Raw genomic sequence first — 23,239 nt, forward strand, 5'->3', positions numbered from 1 at the left:
AATTTAAACTTTCCCTTCGGAAGGAACCATACCACTTCCTTGTAGCCATCTTCTCTATGGCGAGAGTTGTGGGGTGTTATTGTATGAAGTGATTCTTACCATGAAAGTGATGGTTGATATTGTTTGGCTTCACAAAATCACAAATGGACGCCAGTAGGGGTTTTTGTTAATCTTTTTTATTTCAATTGATTTATTTTCATTTTTTAGAGTTTAATGTGCGAGATTATACAAAATGTCTAACACGTGCTCCTCCGATCCTTAATGTAAGACCTATTTAACTCATTTCATTAGATTAAAAAATTAGGTAAGTTAGTTAATTATAAAAAAAATATAACAAGCTTTTCCTAAAATACCATAATCATTTTTTTAATATTCTTCCTTTTTTTTTTTACTTGATTAAGGTTGAGAGAGTATCCATAAGGGTGATTTAAGAAAAATTGATAAATATGAGAAATAAATCTTATATTTAGGACTAAATTCAATTCAACAATTAGGTCATATATTAAGAACCAGATGACTACTAATTTCTTTTTTTTTATATTAATTGAAAATATGCGGGTTTATGCTCATTAATTAGGTCAGCACTATTCCCATTGATACAACCATTATGTGAGATAATTAATATGAATATTTCTAAAAAAATAAATTTAAACACATTTATTTCTTTTCACACTGTATTATTAATTCCTTATGATTTAATTATTCATTAATTTGCTTAACAAACTGATGCAAGGGAGTGTTGTTCTGTTGCATAATTTTGTGATCTTAAAATGTTGATATATAATGATTTTTTATTTGTGAGGAAAATGGAGGAGAGAAAATTTTTTAATAAGTTCAATTTTAAAAAGATTAGAAAAGTGTGATCATAATTTATAAAATTTTAAGAAAAAAATGTAAAACAAAAAATAAGAAAAATTAATTAAGAGTTTGTAACCATATTTTCTCAATTTTTTAAATCGAATTCATTAAGATTCACACTCCCTTCTTGTCTATTTTCCTTATTCCAACTAGACCCTTTTGTTTCATTGAAATTAGGTTAAATGTGCATTCAATATACTGAAATATTTTTTCCAAGTGTATCCTATACTTTGAATTATTTTTTATTGTGGTTTTGCGCCTATTATTTTAAGATGCCATACACATCCAAATCTAATTTAGAGTGCTACAATACTCTTCTTATCCTATTTATAAGGTATTTTCAGTATGTTTCACATAAACTAAGAAAAATCTTAAATTTGATTAATTCTTATTTAAAATTTAATAACTTTTTAACTTTATCCCTATTTAACATACATTATATTTTATGTAAATAAAGTCAATATAATAATAAATTAGGGGTAAAATTGTACTTCTACACAAAAAATTTCTCTCAATACCCTATAAATAGGACCAAAAAATGTCTTCTCTCTCTACCCTATAAATAAGACTAGAGGAGTACCAAATGTTTTGGGATATTAAATACACTAAAAAAATATTTTAAGGTGTTGAATGAATTTTAAAACTTAAAATTAAGAAAAACTTTAAATTTCATTAAGTTTATCTTTATTTATTATATATATTTTTTTGTTGTCAAATAGGATGAAAGGAGTAACTAATTAATATTTTGATATTAATTGTAAGGCATTAAAGGAAATGACAAAAACCACCCAAGTAAAATTAACTTTAGGCAAGTAGCCGTTGTCATATGCCCATAAAAAAGCGAAACACGTGTTCGACATTGGGTCACCAACGTTTTCTGAACTGAACCGAACTTACAATTGAAAGTAGCCGTTGGCAATTTTGATGCTTGAAACACCGGTGCGGAGGAGCGTAGGAACATTGTTTTTAAAATCTTCCGATGTTGCAATTCTAACGTAACAAAAATCTGCAAAAGAAAACGACGTTGAGCCTTCTTACTCTTCAGTGCGTCTCCTTGTTTCTCTTCTTCGAGTTCAGATCACGCCTCGTTCCATTGCCAGAAAGCCTTGCAATCCATCGAGACCCATTCATCGCCTTCTTTTAGGTCAATTACAGTGAGGAAGTTCATCTGAAATAGAAATCTAAAACGTATGTTCTCAATCCCCTCTTTGCTCGATTTTCTCTTTTATAATGGCCCAAACAAAGAGACATCAAATTGCTCGTTACCATCAGAATAATATGAGGAACAGAGAGAGCAGAGAGGCAGAGGGAGATTGAAAAGCGCAAAGAGAGGAAGCCCAAACACAGAGAAGAAGCTCCCAAGTGTGCGTCACGTACGCTTCTCTTTCTTCTTCTGTGCTTCTTGCTCGCTCTTATCCCACTGTGCTAAATCAATATACACTTTGCTGGGTTGCTTGGCACTACCCAATAATTTCTTAGAATATAGTTCTCATTATATATCTTCATCTTTTGGGTTATTGTCTACCTCGGTTTGTTGCCTCTGGATGAATTTCTTTGGGTTTGTTTATTTAGTCTTAGAGGATTAAGATTCACCGATTGAAGCTGCTTGTTTTCGTTTCTATTGTTTTTGGCATTTGACATTCAACTCTTTCTCATAAATTGCAAATCCTCTAATTTCTTCGGTTGTAATGATGTCAATATGATTGTTTGCTTAGATCTAAGCGGTATGTTAATGTCTTGGGCACTGGTTTTGTTATTGTAGAATCTCTTCTTTTAGCTTATGCACATCGATTTCAGGATTGAGGGATGCAAAGAGAGCTTGCCATTCTTGCTTTGTTTATTTGTTTAGACTCTGTTTTTGGCATCAAATTTCTTGTCGCCATGACAATGATAGTTGTTCTCTTTATCTTCTGTGCTTCTTGTACGATCTTATCTTGGTGATTGTTGTTGTTCTGCTGGCGCTCCTTTGCAATTTATCTACTACTCAATGAATACTTATGTGATGAACGTAAAATGGATTTCTCTTATTAGGATTACAAATTAGCTTTCTGTGCTGAAATCTGCGATGATTCATTCATTGATTTTATGGCATTATAATTTCAGGCACAAAGGTAAGTGGGATCAAGTCCATTTAGGGAATGTGATCGGTCTCGAAAGTGAAAAAAGCTTATGAAGCAGGTGAGAACTATCCATTTTGCAAACAGATTTTTTTTTTCTTCTCTCATACTTGGTAAAATGTTGTTGCCATATTTCTTTCATGAGTTTAATTTTTATTCAACGGTAAAATAATATTTGACGTTAAACCCTTTGATAGAAAGGTTAGTTAAAACATACATATTTTATATTGATGCTTTCAAATATTGTTGATAATCTTGAATGATAGAACTTATATTGTTGTTATCCAAACATTGTTGATAATCATAAATGATAGAATTGGAGAATAAAGTAGAGAACACTAGTCAGGAAATAGGGAATTTTTATTGAAATTCTCATGGATAGCTCTGCTCTTTGATGATACTATTTTGAGATTTGCAATGCTTTATAGAGTCGAGCATCCCCAACTCTAGTAACGTAACTCGCGTTTCATTTTACAAAATATATTCTTTTCAGAATTATTAGTAGGAATCTTTTTTATTTTTATTTTTACAACATAATGTTGTCAGTGATTCTTTCGAGTGTTGGTTCGTCTTTATTATGTCTATAACTATTATTAGGAAATCTTTCTCAGTTGTCTTTCTGTAGATTTTAAGAGTACATTCGTATTGATAGTTAGCTCCTTATATAATCTTGTTTTGCTTTTTCTTTGTCTTCACAATAACTGACCCCTCCAGGTTTGCTTTCCGGTGCATCAAAAAAAAAAAAAATTGACCCCTCCAAGTATTTAAAGAACATAGCCTTTTTTTCTTTTCTATCATGGATAATTTAGATATGAAGAATTGACCTCCATTCAAAAAGCTTATAATGTAAGAGATCCTTACTAATAATATGGTCTGAGTCAGATGGTAAATAGTGGATCAATGCCTTAAGTGTCCTTGGTAAAGAAGATAGTCTTTGCTTATTTTTTAAGTAAAAGAAGGGCATGGATTTAGATGATTTAGATATCATCCATCTCTAAACCCTATCCGTACAGGTAAGTTCCTTAAAACCTTTGAGACTTAGTCTAGAAGTTTACAAGTTTTACCATATCAAGGTAAGTCAAATGGCTCTCCTAATCTTACTCAGACCCCCTTAGAACCTTAGCTTATAAAACTCCTATAAAGTTCATTAGTCATCCAGAGATTCTTTTTGATGCATGAGATTCTCATATGAGGCAAGTGTATAGAGTATACTTGAATCTATGGGCAGATAGAAAACATATGAATCCTATGAAGTGAATACAAGACTCGATGGCCCCTCAAAATACCAGATGCTTGCTTACAAGCTTTTTAGAAAGAAAGTTTAGAAAGAACTTATAGAAAACATATGAATTTATATGAAGTGAATACAACACTCGATGGTCCCTTAAAATACCAGATACCTGCTTACAAGACAAATTTGAATAATAATTACTTTATAAAAGTAGAGGCACATGAATAAAAAGATGCTTGGCATAAAGTAAAGGTACTCAACAAAAATAAGCACGTTTGTACTCATAGTAGATTCCTAATGAATAAGCCTTTTCTTTTACTTAAAGATAGGCTCATAACTTAGTGATATTTTGAATAAGACACCAATTTTGGCAATGATTCTAATGAGGACCCCAACATATCACTAAGTCAAGAGTCTATCTTTAAGTAAAGAGAATGCTTATCATCCATTAAGAATCTACTTTTACAAACAACAACAACAACAAAGCCTTATCCCACTAGGTGGGGTCGGCTACATGGATGACACAATACCTTTGAGCCTTATCCATTAAGAATCTACCTTTCGTACAAGCATGCTTACTGAAAGTAGATGGATTGTAATTATTCGAGTTTGTCTTGTAATGAGTCAGTAAGTCTATATAAACAAGCTTATAATATTTTCAGAGGGCATCGAGTGTTTATATTCACTTCTTATGAATGAAATATGTTTTTTATAAGTTTTTTATAAACTTTCTTTCTTTTTGATCATGTTCCTATGAGATAATCTCTCGATGACTGATGAACCTTAGGTCTAGAGGTTGAAATCCTCAGGTGGTTCTGAGCAAGGTTAGGAGAGCCGTTTGATCACCTTGACATGGTAAAACCTGTAAATCTAGACTAAGTCTCAAAGATTTTGAAGAGACTCTAGGACTAACTCCCATGGATAGGCTAATAATGTCAACACAATATAGGCAACATAATATAGGCTGGCTTAGAGATATGTACATCATCTAAATCCATGCCTTTCTTCTACTTAAAAAAATGAGCAAAGACCATCTTTTTCACCAATGACACTAAAATATTCACCAATTCTTTATCCACGATAGAAAAGAAAAAAAGGTTAAGTTTCTTAAACATCCAAAGTCTTAGAGGTTTTAAGAAGATTCTACGAGAGAGTCCCAGACGTTATAGATAGGCCAATGTCAACAGAGTATAGGCTAGCTTAGATATATGTACGTCTAATTCCATGCCTTTCTTCTACTTAGCAAAGACCATCTTCTTCACCAAGGGCACTAACTATTCATCGTCTAACTCAGACCTTATTATTTAGTACATCTTACATTATAAGCTTATTTGAGTGGAGTGGTTAATTCTTTATCCATGATAGAAAAGAGAAAAAAAAGTTAAGTTCCTTAAACGCCTAAAGTGGTCAATTATTGCGAAAACCAAGAAAAAAACAAAAAAAAAGATTATGAGAAGCCAACTATTAATATGAATGCATAATATAAAAGTTGCAACACAACCTAGAAAGGTGTTCAAAGATGTTGCCAACACTCCAAAGAATCACTGATAACATAAAAAAGAAGCAAAGATAATTGACCACTTCTTCTAACTAATAATTTTGAAAAGAAACTATATTTTGTAAAAAAAAAAAAAAAGGGGTTATGTATTCATCAAAGTAGTATCATCAAAGAGCAAAGCTATCAATAAGAATTTCAATAAGAATTTCCTATTTCCCGACTAGTTCTTCTAAATATTTGGTCTGTATGTTTAACTAACCTCCCTATCAAAGAGTTTTAATGTCAAATACTTTTTACTGTTTAATAAAACCCATGAAAGAGATATGGCAATAACATTTACCAAATATGAGAAAAAATGTGTTTGCAAGATGGATAGTTCTCTCCTGCTAGCGTAAGATCTGCTTTACTTCGGGGGTGTTAGCTAAAACGAACCAAGCTAACATAGTCTGATATCCAAAGCTTTAGTCCAGGTAAGGCCACTCATTCTCAACTCATCAATGAGCTTTGAATACCAGTATTAGGATAACTGGAAAAGTCATCACTAAACACGCCTTGATCCTCTTAGAGAGACATTTATAAGTGAGGCTTTTAGAAGAAGAGCACTCATGAGAAAAGCACACTAGTATTATACAAGGAAGTTGTTACAACTGCCTCTACCCTAACTATGGGCCAAGGGGGGCTTTATATAGAAACCCTAAGACCATAACATGACAGAACCTAATGGTAAAGATTCTAGACACCATTATTTCAACATGACATAAAGGCAAAGATGACTTTAATGATTACATCAAGACAAACTATTTTAATTATTACAAGATGAACTACTTTGATAAAGATAAAGTTAAAGTAGATGGGTGATATAAAGTAGATTCCTCGTAGGTCCCTCTATCTTTTGAGTGACATAAAGGAGATTCCTAGATGGTTATGTCTATCGTAAACTTTTGCAGATGGGTTCATGGCTTGGAGACGGGTTTATGACACCATATGGGTTAGAGTCATCCGAATCACAGTGTCTTCTTGTGTAGTAGAATTCTTCGATTTGCGAGCAAAGTCTCATTATCATAAGCTTGGTTAGTGGATTTGTTTCTGTCTTTTGTTGAATCTTTTTCATGGCTCGATAGATAATTTGATAAGCCAATGATTTTTTTCTATGTTTCAGAATACGGTTAACCAACATGTTAACTAATCGATTACAATAAATTGGATCGAATTTTGTGGTTTTTTTCTTCTGCAGTAGGATCTTGGGGTTCTCCTGCAAGAAATAGATGTTATGAATGAAGACTTGGCTGAGGAAAATAGAGTCCTTCAGGTTGAGTGAGTTGGATTTGTTAAGTCTCCTTGGTAAGGCTCTTGGGTTGTTCTGTTGGAGGAAGAACTTGTGACATATTTGTCTGAGAGCATTCATGATGAAATTTCTCTGAAATTCTTCAAGATTTAAATAGCTGGCCTATGGTGTACAAGGAGAACTTGGAGGTTGTCTAAAAGAGACATGAAGTGTCTTATCCTGTGTCTGGTTAATTAAGTTTAGTTAATGTCTTTCCAATTTTCTCTATTAAATAACCTTTCATCTTTTGGCCATAGGGAGTAGTGATTTGGAGAATCAGATAGTTGTATGTGTAGAGAGCTTTCTATCCATAACATCTGTAAAAAGTAAATAAACAAAAAAAATTTCTTTTGTTTAGAGGATAATGCCTTCTAGATATTATAATCATCAAGGATTTTCTAAAGTCTTCATCTCTAATAGGGAAGAGGAGCGATCATCTCAAAAAAGGGTGGTAAGAGAAGAGTTTTGGTTTCTTAAATCATATTCAGATGGTTGTAGATGGGTAAGGCTGAAAAAGCTATGGCACAAGTGTAATTGGCTGAGATAGACCAAATATACCATAAAAGTTTTTCTAGTATGAGTCCTTTTATGATGGGTATGGTGAGGTATGGAGTGTCAGTATTAAAGTGCTAAGGATATGGATGGATTCCAGTGTTCATGAGGAAAAGGTGGAGCCAGTAGAACATAGTGCTTCTAGCAAGGATTTTTTGGACATCTATAGGAGTTTCAGGACAGGATCCAGGAGGAAAAATGGTGACTCTAATTATGTGAGGCATTTCTGGTTCAAAGATGGAATGAAACAAGGTTGGCGTGTGGAGAGTGACGAGAGCTTTGGAGGTTGAGAAGCTTAGGAGTTTCTCGCTATAAATTCACTGTCCATCACCTGAAAGGTCACCAGAACACCTTTGCAGATTTTCTCTCAAGACCTCAGAAAGCTTCTCAACCTCCAAAGCTCTTATCACTCTCCACATACCAACCCCTTTTTATTCTAACCATCTCTGAACCAGAAATGCCTCACATAATGAGAGCCACCACTCTTGGATCCTGTCCTAAAACTCCTACAGATGTCTAAAACCTCACTAGAAGCACTATGTTCAGTCTCTCATAATGAGAGCCCCCTTAAGACCACCAGAACACCATTGCAGATTTTTTCTCAAGACCTCAGAAAGCTTCTCAACCTCCAAAGGTCTTGTCACTCTCTCCACACACTAACCTTTTTTCATTCTAACCATCTTTGAACCAGAAATGCCTCACATAATGAGAGCCACCACTCTTGGATCCTATCCTAAAACTCCTACAGATGTCTAAAACCTCACTAGAAGCACTATGTTCAGTCTCTATCTTCTGTGAACTGGAATCCATCTATATCCTTAGCACTTTGATGCTGACACTCCATACCTTACCATACCCATCATCAAAGGACCCATACCAGAAGAACTTTTTATGGTATATTTGGTCTATCTCAACCAATCACACTTGTGCCATAACCCAGATGCTTTTTGAGATGATCGCTCCTCTTTCCTACTAGAGAGGGAGACTTTGGAACATCCTTGATAATCTTCTAAAAGGCATTATCCTCTAAATAAAAGAAATTTTTCTGTTTGTTTACTTTTTACAGACCTTATGGTAGAGATGCTGATAGAAAAGCTTTACACAGACAACCATCTGATTTTCTTGATCACTACTCCTTTATGGCCAAAAGATGAAAGATTATTAATCGAGAAAATTGGAAAGCCATTAACTGAACTTAATGAACCAGACACGGGAGAAGACACTTATGTCTTTCTCTTGGGCCTTTCCCTCCAAGTTCTCCTAGTTTACTACAGGCTAGCTGTTCAAATCTTGAAGAATTTTATAGAAATTTCATCATGAATGCTGTCAGACTTCCACCTCTACTGAATATGTCACAAGTTCCTCCTTCAACAGAAGCAACCCAAGAACTCCATTTCCCTCAACCGAGTTTGATGATTCTGATAACTTCTATTTCTTGTAGGAGAATCCTAAGATCCTAACCAAGCTGATGAATGATGATAATGAGACTCTACTTGCAAAACTTGAAGAATTTACTGCACAAGAAGACACTGTGATTCTAATGACTCTGACCCAGAAGGTGTCATGATCCTGTCTCCAAAGCCATGAACCCATCTGCAAAAGTTTATGGTAGACTATAATCATATAGGAACCTCCTTTATGTCTACTTTAACTTTATCTTTATTAAAGTAGTTCGTCTTGTTGTAATAATTAAAGTAGTTTTGTCTTGTTGTAATTATTAAAAGGCCTCTTTGCCTTTTATGTCATGTCGAAATAATGGTTTCTAGAGTCTTTACTATTAAGTTATGTTATGTTATGATCCTAGGGTCTCTATATAAACCCCCTTCTGCCCATAGTTAGGCAGAGGCAAAGGCAGTTGTAACAACTTTTTTGTATATACTAGTGTGTTTTCCTCATGAGTTCTCTCTAATTTTCTTCTCTCTTCTTCTGAAAGCCTCATTTATAATACATTTCTTTTGTCATTAGAGATTCTGAGTATGCTCTACACTTGCCTCTCTAAGAGGATCCTGTGCATCAGAAATAGAATCAGACTACGATCCATTAAGGCATGTTTAGTAATGACTTTTTTAGTTATCTTAGTATTGGTATTCAAAGATAAGAGTCCTAATATGATTTGTTGATGAATGAGTGGCCTTACCTTCAAGCTTTGGATATCAGACTATGTTAGCTTGGTTTGTTTTAGCTAACACCAATAGGTCTCATCTTCATGGTCACCAATAGATCTCATCTTCATGGTTTTGTACTCACCAATATAGATGTCATCTTCCCAATTCCACTTTCTATTTCGGTTCTCCATTTTTTTGTTCTTCAAATGGTGACTTAGCTTGTAATGTTGCCGCTTACATTGTTGTAATTTTGGGAGTTAATCTTCAGTACTTCAATTCTATAATTTTCATCAATTTCCTTTTTTAATGACTAGAATATTGTAGTTTGTTTCTTTTTCATCAAATCATTAGTTGTTGTTTTGGTCTGAGGGTATTTTAGTACCTTCACATTGTTATATTAATGTATATTTCATTTCAACTAAGTTTATATCCCACTTCCATGGTTGTGGTACAAACATGTTTTAAAACTCAACATTTGGGTTGTCATACCAAATTTCAACTTAGTAAAGAATTTTCCCGTTAATTTCAAACTGCTACTACTAAGAATTTGACTGCTAGTAGCGATTCCCAATTGGCTAAATTGAAAGTACATCAACATTTGGGTTTGTTAGGCAAACAGGTAAGTAATCACTACTAAATTGAAAATTCAAAGTTCAAATTGACGCTTTATGATCTTAACTTTATGTCAAAGAATTTGACTGTTAGTGATGGTTTAGTATTGGTTTAGTAATGGTTGTCTTTGACTCAAAAAGTACCTTAACATAAATAGTCCATGATAATGAGCAGGACTACAATTTTGATTCAATAATTATTTTTGTTTTCATACTAAGCATAGAATACAAGTTATTTGCATAACTCGTGAGTACGGAATACTGATAAGAAAATAACTCAAGAGGTATTAGACATGTCATAAGTAAGTAATAAGAAAACATGCATGGATAATAAATCTTGGGCATTTTGAGACAACATTGGATAATAAACATGCTAATTTCTAGTAGGTATATTAGGAATTTCTAGTGCATAAACTTCCAAACAAGGAATATGATGCCCACATTGTCATAGTAGAGCACACCAATTCAGTAAGGAAGATAAGATAATCCTCCACCTGACTCTATAAAAGTGTGCCTTCCATCAACTATCAAGCAGTGAAGGAACTCCTCCAATTGAACATAGCTTGCTCATTTGACATGGCATGAATCACCAACCCTAAATCAAACCTGCACTTACGAATAATAATGCTTTGAAAGAAGCTAAATTGAATAGTTGGAGATGCTGTGAATAATGTGTAGTCAATTTTTTTAAGGGTAAGTTGAATAAGATATGACCTTATTTAGATCATTTTGTAATATTCTAGTGGTTGCCGCAAGCCACACGTAGCTCCTACAGAAGTAATAACAATCAAAGCACAAGTGGGTGTCCCAAATAACGGGTTACTATAATGAAAATGCTAGTTGTTACCATAGTAACTGCATGAATAAAAAAGCGAATACTAGAATTTTTTGGGGCAATAAATCCAAGAATTTTTTGGGCCACTAGTACAGGCAAACAATGGGTAAAATCCACTTTTTGAAAGAGTAAAATGACCTAAAAATCCTAGGAACTAATCCAAAATTACCCTAACCAAAATTGAACTAACAAATATGAAGCAAGACCTACTCCTTCCTATCCCAGGATAATTGAAGTATCTCTAGTCACCAACATTGGCATAAAAAAAGTAAGAACGGATAAATAACATATATAAGAAATGGAACAAAGATAGATGTAACCACAATTAACATCACTATGGTCAAGCTATCAAACACAGAGTCTTACACTTGTGGAATATCTCACACTTGCACATTGATATCTTATAGCAAGGGTTTTCCAGGTTTTGCAGACTTTTAGGTTTGATCCAGTAGAACTTTGAAAAAAAATACTAATAAGCAAACTAGAACCATTCATTTGCACGTCACTTAGACATCAAGAAGAGTGGCTATGAAGTAAACAACCAAAATTTATTCCTATGAACAGATCAAAAATGGATGTGAGAAGGAGAAGAAAAAAAAATACCTTGATAAGAGGATCTGTCCTCTCAACAAAACCTGGAACTTCTCTATGAATGAGCAAGAAGAAGTGCTTAGTTTCAATAGAATCCAAGGCAAGTAAGTAAAAGCACCTTGACAAAATGTCAAAAACAATTACCAAAATAGGTGTTAAATATCACATATGTATGTGTTAAATGCTAGAAAAAATAAAAAGAGATAGGAGCAGGTGAACAGAATCGTAGAATCACTTCCAGAAACCAAGGCCAAAACTTTGTGGACATTGACAAATTTAGAAATGTGAAGATCTTATAGATTTAAATGTCAAACAACACCGACATTCACCAAGGAAGGAATCCTAGCATGATGACCCAGATAGAAAGTTTTAGTTTATTTTTGCCGGCGATGAACAAATATGATTTTCCAATATGATTCATTGGCCTATTACTTGAGATCGATCCTTCTGTGCGGAAATTAAGTAGAAAGTGGAACTCTCCTAAGAACCCTAACTATGAAATGCAATCTACAATTAGAGTGTGAATTGAGACTTGTGGTAATCAGAGGCACAATGTTGAGCCCTTCAATTTCATTCATATGGAACCCAAAAACTGAGTCACATCCACCAACCAAATCAAATCGCTTTGAACCCCAAGGGCAGGCAAGATCAGAGGCAACTCCTCGTCGAATCAGAGACGATCACACTAATAATGACCTGGGACATGGTTGAGTAAAACAAGAGCCGATTTGCAGATATTTCTTAGTCCCGACATTACAATTTTTTGAAAGACGGACATCTCAAAATTAAACAGAGTTAATGGCTTATTTTTTTCAAATTAGAGGAAACCGGTCGCCTGAACTCCAATTCTAAACCCATCGAATGACTGTAGAATCTAATATAATTATTTTTCAGGTTGGATTTAGAATTAGTAGATATTTTCTGATTATTTGAATCTAATTGTAGAATATAATTAGTTATAAGATGTAAATTAAAAAATTTAATGTGTTATTTCCCAGCATGATTCCCTCACAACCACTATGTGAAATAATTGATATGAATATTTTTAAGAAATAAATTTTGAACAAATTTATTTCTTTTGCACTATATTCTTAATTCGATATGCTATAGAGGTGCTTACGGGATGGGATGGGATCAGGACATCCACGTCTCGTCCAGAAAAATGGGGTGGGACACCATTTGCATCCCGCATCCTGTCCCATCCTGGTTTTATCTCGATTCTGATCGGGACAGGGACAGGACCAGGATGTTCCAGTCAACCACTTTTTTTTTTTTTAAAAAAAGGTCTAGTTATAATTTAGTTAAAAAGAAGGCTGAATCACAACTTATGCTTAAAAAATAGAACCTGAAAACTAAAGCAAATTTGTTCACAACTATAATTTTTTCACAAATGAGCAATATAAAATAAGCTTGACACAAATGTAAATCATTTAAATGGGGGAACAATAAACAATAAACTTGAAGTAAATATAAATAAACAACATAAAATGAACTACTAGTATATAAATAAATTTAGCGTACAATAAATATCCTTTAAATTTAAATGGATGAGCTTGCAAAATTTATTCAAACATATTAATCTTTAAAAAACAATGACAAAAATCATTGTATATAACAATCTAAATTAATCCATAAACCTAAAAAGCAAATTGATTAAAAAAGAAGAAGACCAAAACATCTATAAAAACTTAGTATGCAATGATACCAACATTAAGTGAAGACTTATTTAAAATTTAGTCAAAATGTAAAAACATAGTCTATGATAACTCTTACTTAAGCTTTTTAAAATGAAAAATAAAAATTTTCTCAAAGCAAAGAAAAACCCAACCCATAAACTAAATTCTAGCTCAAATTTAATATGCACACACATTAGTTTCAAAATAATTAAAATTAAAGGGTGTAAACAAAGAAAATAATGAAAAAATGTTTTTAAACAAAAGGGGTTGGGATCGGGATGAAACAGGACGGGATGTCCCGCGAGGGTCATCCCGAGTCTTGTCCCGTCCTTGCTCCTTTGTGTCCTGGTCTTGGTACTATCCTGTCCCGGTCCATTTCGGGATGGGTACATCCCGTCCCGAAAAGACTGAGACATGTACAGGTCTACCGAGATGGGTACAAGGTTGAACACCCCTATGCTATATGGATACGAGGGAGTATTGCCTTTCATTTTGTGATTTTAAAATTTTTTATAAATATTTTTATATTTATAAGTGACTTTCATTTTATTGAAATTAAGAAAAAATTTCAACGTAATTGAATCTATTTTAATATATATACACATTTTTAAAGAAAATTTATTTTTATATTCATATAAAAATTTAATAATATGATTTATATAAATAAAATAAAAAAAATTCTCCCTCTAACAATAAGTAACACAAAAGTAAATAATTAGACCATTAGTGCATTGGATTCTAGAAAATGTTCTGATATTAATTTTAGACAAAAATCTTCCTAAATAAAATTAAATTTAGGCAAGTAATCGTTTGGAATGTACCTATGAAAGTGAAACACGTGGCATGGGGTCATCAGCTGAACAGAACTAGTAATCGCAAGTAGCCGTTGTCAATTTTGATGCTTGAAACACAGAGGTGCGGAGGAGCGTAGGAACATTGCCTTTTAAAATCTTCCAGTGCTGTAATTCTAATGTACCAAAAGCCCTGAAATAGAAAACGATGTTGAGCCTTTTCTCGATCTCGAGTTCGGATAATGCCTCGTTCCATTAAAAGAAAGCTTTGTAAACCAAGGAAACTTGTATACCGCCTTCTCTTTTCTGGCCGTTACGGCAAGGAAGTTCATTTGAACTAGAAATCCGAAAGGTATGTTTTCAATCTCCATTTGCTCGTTTTTCTCTATCATAAATAGCCTAAACAAAGGGACATCAAATTGCTTGTTACTGTCAGATTGATGGTAAGGGGAAATTGAAGAGCTCAAAGACAGGAGACACATAGAGCAAAAGCTATGAATTGTGAGTCACGGACGTTTCTTTTTCTTCTTCTGTGCTTTTTGCGTGCAAAATCAATTCCTTACTGGGTTGCTTGGTCATATCCAATAGTTTCTCAGAAAATATAGTTCGAATTTTATATCCTCATTTTCTGGGTCATTGTCCATCTCAGTTTGTTTCTTCGGCTTTTGGTTTTTTAGTCTTAAAGGATTAAGATTCACCTTTGAAGCTGCTTAGTTTTGTTTCGCTTGGCATTTAACAATGAACTTTTTAGTCAATACGATTGTTTGCTTTATGCACATCGGTTTCAAGCTTGATGAGAAATTGCCATTCTTGCTTTTTTGGCATCAAATTTCTTATTGCCATGAGAATTATAACTGTTCTATTTCTCCTCTGTGCTTCTTGCGTGCAATTATTTTTGGTGACAGTTGTTCTGTTAATGTAGAATCTCTTGCGTGCTTTATTATTATATGAGGAACATGAAATGGATTTTTCTATTATTAGGATTACAAATTAGCTTTTTGTGCTGAAATCTGCGATGGTTCATTGATTTTATGACATTATAATTTCAGGCACAAAGGCTTAAAAGTTTAGGGAATCTGGATCCATCTCGAAAATGAAAGCTTATAGGAATAGGTGAGAATTATCCATCTTGCAAACAGAGTTTGATTTTTGTTCAAAAGAAAATATGTATATCATGTGAAAAATATTTGATATCAAGACCTGTAACGTATATAGGGACATCACAATGATAGAATAAGGAACTAAAGAGAGAGCAAAGAGGCAGAGGGAGGTTGAAAAGTGCAAAGAGAGGAATCCAGACATAGAGAAGAATCTCCGAACAAGTCACATATGTTTCTCTTTTCTTCTTCTGTGCTTCTTGCGTGCTCTTATCCCAATAGTTTCTCAAAATATAGTTTCATTTTATGGGTTATTGTCTGTCTCGGTTTAATCCAGTCTTAGAGGATTAACTTCTTAGTTTCATTTCTATTGTTGGCTTGTAATGATGTCAATATGATTGTTTTCTTAGATCTCTGTGGTATGTAATTGGGAACTGGTTCTATGAATTGTCTTTTAGAGCTTGAGGATGCTTGAGAGCTTGCCATGCTTTCTTTGCTATGTGGAAAAAGGCTGAGAGCTTTTGCTATTTATCTAGAGCTTTTGTGTGCGGAAGAAGTTTGTGATACTATTTCATGGCACAAGGCATATATAATAAAGTGGCACTATGCATCTGGCAAACAAATTTTTCCCCTCATATAATATATTATTGCCGTTTCTTTCATGAATTTGATTTTCATTGAAAAGAAAATATGCTTAGTATATAAAAACTTTATTCGTCTTTTTCTATTGAGAAAAGACACTCGTGTTTTATGTTGGAGCGAAACTAGTTCTATACATTGTTTTCTATTATGTTCGTAATTTTTCTTGATTTTGTTGATCTTGACCTCTGATCCAATATTTTCTATTGGATCATGCTTCAATATATTGCCAAATGATTTTGTTCCTCCTTTAAGAGAGGATTTTATTTTCAGCAGTATCTTTTGGTGTCCATTTATGCGCTTTGCAATTTATTAACATATCCATTGTGTGAGAGGGGGTGGTTGATGGGTATGTAGTAAGAGAGATTTTTTGGTGGTCCTTTTAGAGGGAAAAAGGAAAATAGTGTTGAAACATCAGCTGATATATAAACCAACTGGTTGGAGATGTTGTAATAAACCAACTACCATGCTGTTGTCCTTTTCCTCTTATTGCATAAGCAACATAGGATTAGCATATGGGAAATAGATACGAATAATAAGAGGGGTCCTCATGTTACCTAACCTGTTGTGGTTAAAAAGTATGGTTTTTTGTATCTTACGAAAAATCTTGCTTGCATAGTAGATACAATTTAGCTTGAGACGATTTTTGCCCATCCAAACCTAGCCAACCACCCATTTTGGCGTAAACTAGGAGTGTTCACAGGATGGGAAGGGACTGGGATAGGCCCATCCCTGTCTTGTCCAGGTGAACAGGGACGGGATAGGACTTTTGTCCTGTGTCCGTCCTGTGCCTCTCTTTTTTTTGCCTATTTGTTTTGGGCCTTCTATTTTTTATTGAGCCTGTCATTGATTAAAATTTCTTTTTTTCTTTTTTTTGGCCTAACAGAAGTGAATCAAAAACTATGATTATTTTAAAATTTGGGCCTTTGATTTAATTGACAATACTTTTTAATTTGTAACAAATTGGCCCACTTTTCTGCATAACAAGCCTCTGGAAAAACTAGAAGCGTAAGCAGTCCATCTATAAAAATTCCCTGCGATGATATTTCTTCATTTAATATAAGTTTCCTAATATGGTCCTTTTTTTTTTTTGAAACATGTTCAATGATAGTTCTTGGAAGCTACCACCCCATGCCAATTTTTAGCTAAAGCACAAAACACAGGACCCAAGCGAGTAGAGCGAAGCCGTAAGAAGGATTAAGCTTCTCATGACGGCATGGGGAGACATACAAGCAAACGTGTAAGGCGGGGAGATTAACTTAGGAGTCCACTAAATATGTGAACGGCGACGATTGAGCACTGCTGGGAGTCGAGATTTGGACCTGCTACAGCTCGCTGCGGGGAGAAGTCACGAGGTAAGGAGCTGGTGAGAAGGAACTCAGTCTCAGTGATCGACAGGCTAGAGAATTGCGAGAGGCCAAGAGGGAGAATCTGGAATGGCCAAATGGTGTTAGAAAAATAAATTTAGGGCATATCTGTCATATTTGTAAATTTTTTTAAAATTATATATCTCGGGACAGGACAACCTCGTCCTGCGTCCCATCCCGCTCAGTCTTTTGTCCCGTCTCAGAAATTTTTTTGTCCCGTCCCATCCCAAAGTGATCAGGACCGAGATGGACCCATTGGGACGGGACAATTTGAACACCCCTAGTGTAAATACAATCTTAAACTTGTTAATTCATATATATAAAGGCAATAATGAGATCACTATTTTAGTAAATGATGCGGAGAAGGGTAGTGATATTGATCCACAAGAAGCTCAGCAAACTCTTGAAATAGCAGAAGCTAACTTGAGTAAAGCTGAAGGCAAGAGACAAACAATTGAGGCAAATCTAGCTCTCATACGAGCTAGGACACGAGTAGAGGCTATCAATATGATTTCGTAACAAGTTGGTGCGTACGAATAAAATAATTAAAAATCCAAATAGGTTGTATATGCCTACCCATCATCAACACAATAGGTTCCATTTAAAAATATGGTTTTCTATCAATTCTTATACAAAAAATCACGCTTGTGTAGGTAGAAATAGGTACAATTTAACTTGAGAGATTGTTGCCCACCCATTTTGAACTAAAACACTTAAGGGGTGTTTGACAATTGCTCCAGAAGTGTTTTAGGGCCCCAAACCATAGTTTGGGAAGGCTGATTGCCAAAACACCCACTTTTTTTAAAAACCATAGTTTACGGCAAAACCTTGGTTTTGGCCAAAGTAAACGATGGTTTGCGAATAAGCACATGGGGTCGCTTCTGAAGAATGAAAAATGGTCATTGGAGTAATAATTACTCCTGTCAATGGCTCCTAATGGTGAAAAAGTGCAAAAGCCTCTTCTCCCATTTTGCATGTACAGATGGTCGGTGATAGCACGTCACTTGCCAAAGAGAACAGACATCAAGAATTACTGGAACACACCCACCTTAAAAGAAGAGGCTCACTAGAATGGGTATCAACCCCACCACCCTTAAGCCCATAAACGACACCGTCAACGACGCAGCTGAAGCCCGGCAAGTAAATGAGTATTTGGAGCTGCAACTCTAAAACCAGCTCAACTCCCCCTACTCCTCTTCCCAGCCTTCACTGACTTGGCTCGTCCTCAACAATGTCACACCTCGGCCATCACCACCTCCCTACCTTGACGTGCTCAAAGTATGGCAAAATTCTTGGTCGTCCACGTTGAAGCCCTCAACAGAGAACACCCACAGAATGCATAGCATGAATGCCATTGTGCTCACCACCGACGACCTTGAGTCGCCAGCATCCACGTTGAGCTTCCCGTACGACGTCCCTACCAACTCCAAATGTCATAGTAATGGTAACTCTGCCTTTAGACAAATCAATCAAAGTTTACTTCTAGCTTCATCCTCTACCAGCCCCACCGTCGACGTCGCAAATGAGAGTGAAAACAAAGTGCAAAGCTTGGGAGAGGGGGACAATATCATGTTGGCCAAAGAAGCTTTTAGACCAACAGGTTATAACAGTAAAAATTCCATAGAAGATCTCTGTGATGACGGTAAGATGACTGGAAAGCCATTCTGGACTTGGTCATCAATTGTTCAAATATTTGTTAGAGTTGATCTGATCAGTGTTGTACATGCCATAATCATGCCATAGTTTTCATTTGAGGATCTGATAAATGGCTTGTATAATATTTGTTCATTGGCAAAATAAATCACTTTCCTCAAAGCATATTTAATTATTTTATAAATATATATACATAATAATTATTTATTATTTACATTATTTATGTCTTATTTATTATGTTGGAAAAATATATATTATTAACATATTTATTACTTCAAATGAACATAAATTATGAAATATATCTTTTATGTAATTATCATTTAAACTATGTCCTTTTTAGTAATTTCTTCATATATAAAAAAGCACTTCTGACAACAACTATCCAAACACTCTCATTTTATCAGAATCACTTTTTCAGAAAATTTATTCTTTCAAAATCTATTCTCAAAAATCATTTTTCTCCCAAAAGCTATTTTCCAAACCATAGTTTGGTTTTTTCAAACACCCCCTTAATCCTGAACTTGCTCTTGCTCTTACTACAAAGTAGGATACTTCAAATTCTCTTAATGGAAAGAATGTAAAAATGAAAGATCCCATTGAATTATTGAATCTAAGAAATAGTGAGAATTCTTGATCTTTAAGATGCCGCCTTTTGGACCCATACCTCAATATGAACACGCAACACTCGAACTTAGAGATTGTAACATCTCAACTTTTAGGTCTAAAAGTACCAGAAATAGCCTGAATTGAATAGGCTACCAAACCCCTTTTGAGCAGAAGTCCCAAAGATGAGACAGGAAATCAAAGCAGTTTTAGGGACTAAACTGCAAAGTGAAAGTTTTTAGGGGTTCAACTATAATCAAGGCTAGAGCTCCAGTAAAGCCTTAAGGGCCCAAAAAGAGAAAAGAGAGTAGAAACAGGCTAAGGGTTAAGTTAGAAACCTCAAAGAGAGGATTGTATGAAGTTAAGTCCAAGTAGGGACTAAACTGTAAATTCAAAAAGTTATGACCAACAGGGGTACAAATGGAAGAGTATACAAAGAATTCCAAAAAAATCCTAGAAAATAGGAAATAACTAAGGCTTTTCTGTTAAGAGAAAAAAACAAAAATACCCCTGAGGCGGCTTAAATGGAATCTATGAGGTTATGGCCGGTAAAAAATATACCGTTTGAGGTAATTATTTAAAATAGCAAGAGACCTCAAAAATGTATGTAAAAATAAGATTAAATGGTTGAAAGGTTGTACTAATTTATAAAATTAGTCCCACAGCCAAAATGAATCCTATGCAACAAGGTTTACAGGAAGTGTTATGGCCTGAGAAAATTCATAAATACTCTCTAGAATTAAAGGGAATTTATGGAGTAGACAGAAGAATTTTCTGAGCTTCGGAAGGCCATAAAGAAAGTCGGAGAAACGTGGGCCAAGTAAATTAAGAGGAAACTTAGGGAACAAGTTTGATCCAGTGGCTAGGATCTAATCTCCCTTCTCCTCCACCACATTTGTGACACTTGACATCTTCTAGAAGGATGATGCAAGAAGATGATGCAATGATGATGTAAAAGTCAACTTGAAGTTCTAAAATTGCCCTTACTCTTCCTATTAGGCACCAAGGGCATTTTGGTTCATTAAAGCCAAAGTTTTGGTTATAAATACCCCACATTGGAAGAGCATTTTGACAGCCATTTGTAGAGGGAAAACTCTACCAAAATTTAGAGAGAAAAACGTAGGGGTGAAGGCCAAGAAGAAGGAACAAGATTAAATTACCTTTAGAAGATCAAGGTATGCGGTGGTTATAGCATCTGATTTGATACCTATTTCGAATAAGTTACTCTTTGTATCTGATTCTGAAATTTGGTATGATTAAATTACACTCTATAAGCTTTAAATCCATGGGTATATAACACTTCATTTGGATATGTAACGATTTATGGTGATTTTTCAAAGTTAGGGTTTGAAATATGAAAATAGTGTTTAACCTTTAGAAGAGTGTCGAATTTCGTACAATTATGGTACTTTTCAACATAGAATTGGTTCCTAAAATTATTTTTCCTTCAAAGAGAACTTAAGGAGTTTTCAGTGAGACTTGAAACCACTTAGTTTTAATTTTTCTAGAATTAATTATGAATTTTCAAAGTTGAGTAAAAATTATGGAATTTCTGCGTGAACAGTACCCCCGCAAAGCAAAATGTTCAGATTTGATTTTCTTGAATCTAAGGCCATTTAAAGTGATCCTAATTGACAAGAAATGGATCTTAAGGATAGAAAATGATGAGATTTATGTTAGAAAAACTAGAAAGAAAACCCTAAAAGCAAGAGAAAGGGTTGAGGTTCAAGAGAGCTAGTCATGAACATTATATAGTCTCTTAGGCCTAATAGATTTATGAACATTATGACTATTTTTATGACCTTTGGAACATCCAAAAGGATGTTTGGTGATGTTAACCGAATGCCTACATGGTTGGAAAGTCAAGGGAGTCGAAGGAAACGTAAGAGGAAAGCTTGAGGTGTAAGGTAGTGAACTTACCTATTGTCATTGCTTGATGTTGTATGCTTATGTGTTGCCGTTGTACATGTTATTGAATGTTATTGTGATATGTTTTAGTAGCTGTAATTGCTATATGATGAGTAGATTATGTCTTCATGGTCATGAATCAAGAAGTTAGCTTTGAGCATGCTAATATGTCACTAAGTAACAAGAGAATAAACAAGTTCGTGTAGTGCATTAGCATCCATCTAGCATGATTAATATGGTATTGTTTGCTACTGAGATTTCTCCGAATCTCACCCCCTCCCTAACCAACCATTTAGGTCAATCATCAATGAGCAATAATGGCATGAGAAGCAAGGAGAAGAAAGTGGAGAATTGTTCATATTAATGAATGATATTAATATTCAATGTGTAATTCTTCTATTATGTAATTATGTTATGGATGCCTATGATGCCAATAATTAATTATAATATTTATGGCATGAATTGTATGAGCATGAATGGGAAAGAGTAAGTCCATGTTATATATGCCAAAAAAATAAAAAGAATTAAAGTAAAGAGATGTTAAGGGATAAAATGTAGGTCCTGGAGCAGTGAGTTTGTAGCTCCAGTTTTAAAATGAGCTAAGTCACGAGATTTGACAGACTCATAGTACACATCCCAAGCTTTACAATGAGAGGTAGATCACCTCAATTGGATGTGTACACAAGGAGATACGAATTTCCAAAATTGAGGCACAGAATCTGGAAGTTCCAGATTTTACAAAATAAACAGTAATATTTATTGATTAAACTGTACGAATTGGACAAGGATTTTGATATTTTTTCCTTAAAGAGAATTGAAGGAGATTTCCGTAAAATTTTAGAACACCTCAATACGATTTTTATGGAATTAGTTATAAATTTTTGAAGTTGCGCTGTAAGTTGGAACTTAAACAGTGAATAGTAACCCAAGTAATTATGTTGAAATTTTAAATCCACGGGCTCATGTCATGATCTACTTGAACCATAAACGCTTACGAATGTGTACTCTGAGGGGTTAAAGGTAGGACATTTCAGGGATAAATATGGTTTTTTGTCAGTTCTTATTACCCTTGTTCGCAACACTAACAGGAACTAAAATATGGGTTTTTGCGCTTTCCTTTTCTGCTTAGTTCTTATTTAGGTAAAAAGATATGATTTTTTATCAGTTCTTATACAAAACCATTTTTGGCCCATTTAAACACTCAACTCTTGCTTGTTTTCATAAGCTTGCCCATTAACCAATTTTGGCCCATTTAAAATTGGGCAAGATGCTGCCTGTTGGACACATACTCGTAGCCTAACATTTTGGCCTATTTAAAAATGAGCTAGGTAAAGCCATAATAAACTCGTCAACAGTTGAACTTAGGAACTCAGACACCAGCTTGATGGGCAGGCCTAATCGAAAAAGGCTTGATAGCTGATGTTGATCCAATGACAAAAGAAGTTGGTAGGAAAAGTATTGCATAACTAGAGAGTGCCTAGAAGGGGAGAAAGATAAGGGAAGAATAAGAAATGATGGGAACACGCATAATCCAATGATTAAAAGAAACAAAGAAAGAATGAAAAAAGCCATAAATTAACTCGCACGAAGTCAAGTAGAAATTGCCTGCAGATAGAAAAGAAATTGCACATATCGAATGGATCAGAAAAGATAGGACTCTCCCTCCACAAACCATTCGAGCAAAATATGATTAATCTGCACAGTCTAGACAAAAAGCAAGATATAAAAATGTAAAATTTTATTTAAAATATGGAAAGATTATAAAAGACCCTAAACCCTGAAA

General features: G+C 34.4%; 1 long non-coding RNA gene across 1 annotated transcript; it reads right to left on the reverse strand.

Moving 5' to 3' along the window:
• Nucleotides 1-243: 243 nt before the first annotated feature.
• Nucleotides 244-20,613, reverse strand: LOC114755980 (uncharacterized). The gene is made up of 4 exons (XR_003741383.1): nucleotides 20,603-20,613; nucleotides 18,466-18,468; nucleotides 17,634-17,791; nucleotides 244-257 (listed from the first exon to the last, which is right to left on the reverse strand). It is a non-coding gene; the product is annotated as an uncharacterized LOC114755980 (long non-coding RNA).
• Between the last annotated feature and the right edge of the window lie 2,626 nt (nucleotides 20,614-23,239).

The sequence above is a fragment of the Neltuma alba genome, unplaced genomic scaffold (assembly GCF_004799145.2).
Source record: "Neltuma alba isolate B1F8T4 unplaced genomic scaffold, ASM479914v2 tig00010367_pilon, whole genome shotgun sequence".
In the NCBI taxonomy this organism is placed as follows: domain Eukaryota; kingdom Viridiplantae; phylum Streptophyta; class Magnoliopsida; order Fabales; family Fabaceae; genus Neltuma; species Neltuma alba.